Consider the following 5,073-nt stretch of genomic DNA (forward strand, 5'->3'; position numbering starts at 1 on the left):
GAGAGTTAGTGATGGAGGGGTGGGAAGCACCCCACTACAGAGGGAGGGTCCTAAAAACAGGTAGAGGAGCTTTGATGGAGGGCTTCTACCACTCACCCCCAACCAGCTGCTTTGCCACTCCTGCCATCCCATGTGTAATGGTTAAGAATTCATGGTGGGGACTTTGGGGCGTGTGTGTGTGTGTGTGTGTATCTTGATATGTATTTTTCTTCTGCATTTCTGCAGATGCCTTGATGTTTTATGTGGGTGTGTTTGGTAGTCCCTACTGCCCTGGTATTTTCCATTAAAGGAAATGTACTGGCTCTGTTATGGACATATTGCCTTGGCCCCCAGCACCACACAGGTGTTTGCGATGGCACCCTGACCTTCTGACCTACCGTGCTTACAGGGAAAGCACCAGCCCAGGAGCCCACATGAAGCGGTGGGACAACAAGCCTGTGTCACCTCTCTTTGTGTGCACGGATTCCAGCACATTCCTCCTTTATCTCAAGAGGCCCCTGTATTCCAAGGAGGAGAACCAGGCAGCTCATTGCCTACTCTCTCTCAGGCTAACCTTCAAGACCCTTCTGTGGGGCCTGCCCACCTGCCCAGATGCCTTGATGCCCTCTGCTGTCAGCAGCCGCAGGGTCAAAGGCATCACATGTCTTGCAGGTGGACGGCTGGGCTGGTGGCTCACTCCACCCTCACCAGCGTGAACCATTCACCTTGCCAGCCAGTCCTCTGTTTCTTCAGCTTTTAGGGGAAGATGATGGCACCTGAAGGGCTGAAGGAATATCTTTCCTCCACCCCTTCAAAATAGAAGTCCCAAAAGACAGAAATCAGGGCTCACAGAGCAAAGCAGGGGTCTTAGTGGAGGGAAGTGCTGGATAGGCTTCTGATAAATGGCCCTGCTCACTCCTCACCCTCTTTCCTCCTCCTAATGGGACCTACTGCTCTTCTAGCTGACTGCTGTTTTAACTGCTCCCCTATTGTCCCAAAAACTTGCCCACACCCTCATCTTCCTGTCTCTTCTGAGTAAACAGCCCCCAAATTAAATGTCTCCAGGCCTGGGCTCTTGCCCAGACCAGAGTTCCCCATCTCCAACTGCATCCTGGGCATTTCCACCTGCCTGTCCAACCATCTCAAGCTCATTGTCACAAAATGGGCTTTCAATTGTCTTTACTTTATACTGTCATTTCAAAAACTTTTATTAAAGTGTAATAATAGATATTAAAGGGCAGATATCATAAGTATACAGCTTGATTACTTTTCACAAACTAACACATCCAGGTAGCCAGTGATGGGTCAAGACACAGAACATTGTCAGCACCCCAGAAGTTCCCCTTGTGCCCCCTTCCAATGGTGATTGATATCCTGACTTCTCTCAGCTTAGCCTGTTTTTGAACTTTGGGTAAATAGAATCACACAGCCCGTACTGTTTTGTGCCTGGCTTCTTTTGTTCAACATTGTGAGATGCATTCATAGCATTGCATGGAACTGTAGGTCATTCATTCTCTTTCTGTGCAAATAAATCATTATCTACTCTACTGTTTATGGGCAATTGACGTGTTTCACTTTTTTGGCTGTTAGGAGTAGTGCTGTGTTGAACTTCGTGGTGCTTGTCTTTCGATGTGATCATGTATACACATTTCTTTTGTGCATGTTCCTAGGAATGAATATTTGGACTGTGGATGTGCAGCTATCCACTCCCGTAGGTGCTGCCAGGCAGTTTTCTAAGGTGGTTGTGTCCATGTGTGTCTCCTCTGGCACCGTGTGTGAGTCCTGGTTGCTCCACTCCCTTACGCTTAATGCCATTTTGATTCATCCATCCTTCACCCCAATCCTATCTCTTTTTCCTCCCAAATTATCTCACATTTGCAACCTTTCTCCCTTGGCACTGCCCTGCTGCAGGCACCATGATCTTGTGCTGAGCATTCCCGGGATCCGTCCCTCCGTGCTCTCCCTATACACTGCCCTCATCTTCTTGCTGTTCTGTCCACAGAACTTCAATCGCTCCTGATCTCCAATTATTTTAGAGCTGTATCTGTTTATTTGTCTGGTTGTTGACGCCTTGCATACCTAGCCGATGACCAAGCAGAGCCCACCTTTCCTTCCGGCCTCAGTGCTGCCTCCCTCATGTCCTTCTCCAGTGCCTCATGCCTCTCCGACATCAGCTTCTTTGGCAGGAAAACTGTCTCCTTTGTTAGCAGTTCTACAAGAAACCTCCAAGCTGGAGGGTTACTACTGGCAGAGCCTTCGAGACACTGTTCCAAGACACTCATTTCCAGAGCATCCCCAAGAAACTTAAGAAAAAACACTTAAGAAAAAAAGCCTAGTGACTTGGCATGACTTTCTCAAAGTGACAGCTATCACTTCTTATTTGCTGGTAACATTTATTTGATCTGAAAGCAGGCAGAGTTTTGGATATTAACTGGGTGCAGAGGAGAGGGGGTAACAAATAGAAATTGCAAGTTGGCTCTGCTTTTAAAACTGCTTCTCAGTGAGAGAAACGTCCTCATCAGCTACTGTTATCAAGCATCTGCCACATTGAAGGAGGTTTTGTTTTTGCTTTTTTTTTTGTTTTTGCGGTACGCAGGCCTCTCACTGTTGTGGCCCCTCCCGTTGCGGAGCACAGGCTCCGGACGCGCAGGCCTAGTGGCCATGGCTCATGGGCCCAGCCACTCCGCGGCATGTGGGATCTTCCCGTACCCGGGCACGAACCCGTGTCCCCTTCATTGGCAGGCGGACTCCCAACCACTGCATCACCAGGGAAGCCCTTAAGGAGGTTTTTGACCAGTAGAAAGTTTCATTATAGAAATACAGGCATGGGAAACAGAAAGCAGGCAAATTTTGCTTACTCCTCCCAAATTTTCAGGCGGCAAATAAAACTGAGTGTTCAGTGTTTGCTGACAGTATGTTATTGTTATTACTTGAATGTATACTTTACGCAAGGGATCCCAATATACTCTAGTTAATATTGCCCATATTTAAAGCTTTGAGCATAATTTTGCTATTTAAATGGTCACAGAGGTTCATAATTCCATCTTTTCTTTCATAATGTAGTATTTTTCTTACCTATACTTTCTTTGATGCTGATTCCTTCGGTAGGGACCCAATGCCTGGTTAGTGTATTGTACCACGAGGAAGCAAATGTCAGAGTGCCTGTCACTTCAGATGCCTTATGCAAACATGAAGGAACATTGCTTTCCTTGTGGACACGAGTGGGGTGGATTCATGGCCTGTGACTCACAGCACACACTGTCCAGTGCAATCACGAGGCTGTTCACAACGCACAAGCATGCCATGCTTCTCTCAGCTGACACTCAAGTTTCTTCCTGAAAGGCTGTTCCCTCTTTTCCTGCCTTCACTAAGTGCTACTCAAATGTTAAGGGCCTTGGACTTCCCTGGTGGTACAGTGGTTAAGAATCTGCCTGCCAATGCAGGGGACACAGGTTCAATCCCTGGCTCGGGAAGATCTCACATGCCACAGAGCAACTAAGCCCATGTGCCACAACAACTGAGCCTGCACTCTAAAGCCCGAGAGCCACAACTACTGAGCCCGTGTGCCACAACTCCTGAAGCCTGCACACCTAGAGCCAGTGCTCTGCAACAAGAGAAGCCACCACAATGAGAAGCCTGCACACCACAACAAAGAGTAGCCGCTGCTCGCCACAACTAGAGAAAGCCCGCACACAGCAGCAAAGATAAATATAAACGCATCCAAAAATATAAAAAAATAAATTTATTTATTTATTTTTAAAAAAATGTTAAGGGCTTTATGAGGCCCATATCCAACACAGCCAAAAATATAAATAAATAAAGAAAGTTATTTTTAAAAAAATGTTAAGGGCCTTATGAGGCCCATATCTTCCGTAAAACTCCCTCTGCCTACTCCAGACGCCACCGATATTACCCAAACTCTTTTAGCTCTAAACTGTGTCTGCTCACAGTTTAGCACTTAATTGCACATCGTCTCATATCATTTTAGAGAGCCTTAAAATCTGTCAGTTCTCAATTAAACTTGACAGGCATTCTGTCCCTCCCTGGAAGACTGCATGATGGGCTCCTTCATAGGCCAATGATATTACAGATCCCTTCTGTGCTAAGAAAAAAGTACTATTCTGCCCATAGAATGACCAGTGATCAGACACAGCCTTGACCCTGACACTAATGTTCCTTTGTGTCTTGTTGCTGCACCAGGATTCGAGAACTACACTTCACACCATGCCCTAGGGTCCCGAGGATTTACCTTTATCCACAGTAGGATGGGGAACCAGAGATGAACAAATGATGGTTAAGTGGAGGGGCAGTGCCTCAGAGCATGGCCTATAGCCTGAGAGAAGATGCTGAGTCCTAGGACAGCTGGAAGGAAGTGAACTGGCCAAGACATCATGAATTTATAGCCTAGGACCTAGGATGTAAAGGGAGGAGGAGCCAGCCATAATCCGCACCCAGTCTTTGGAGAGCCCAGGCTTCCTGGGTTTGGATTGAGCCAGGTTTTGGCAGCTGGGGTTGGAACTGTCTTGTACCATCCACATTGATGTCTACCAAGGAGGCCCTGAAAATGCAGCTTCCTGTCTGCTTATCCACCTTCAAGATGACTCAGGTGCTTCAAGAACTGGCCAGTTTACACACCTGGAGCCAGAGCTTGGTCCTCCCCAGTTTTAGGAAAGTCTTAGAGGAAATTCAAAGCCTCTAATCACAGAGGTTGACCTGAAAACTGGAGTGCTGGGTGCTAGGTGCCTTAGGTTGATTGGCTTGTGGCAGCAGAATGAGAGCAAGGGCCACCTGTGTGTGTCCAGGTGGCAGGGGCTCTGCCCCATGAGCTACGTGTTCCAGCCATAATGCTGTACCCTACTCTGAGGGCATTTGGGACAGATCTACACCGACCCCTTTGCCACACCAAAGACACACATGCCCATCTCAGTACAGTACTGTGCAAGAACTTGCCTTACCCTTCAAGTTCCCAGAGTCACAGAGTCATTCACCCACTCATTCACCTATGTGCTCAACTAATAGCTTACGAGGATCTCTGTGAGCCAGACACGGAGCCCAGAACTGGAGCCACAGCATGAAAAAGACCAGCCCGACTCT

This window comes from Delphinapterus leucas, chromosome 14 (genome assembly GCF_059928025.1).
Source record: "Delphinapterus leucas isolate spDelLeu-1000000601 "Yukka" chromosome 14, BTC_Dleu_Yukka2, whole genome shotgun sequence".
Lineage (NCBI taxonomy): Eukaryota > Metazoa > Chordata > Mammalia > Artiodactyla > Monodontidae > Delphinapterus > Delphinapterus leucas.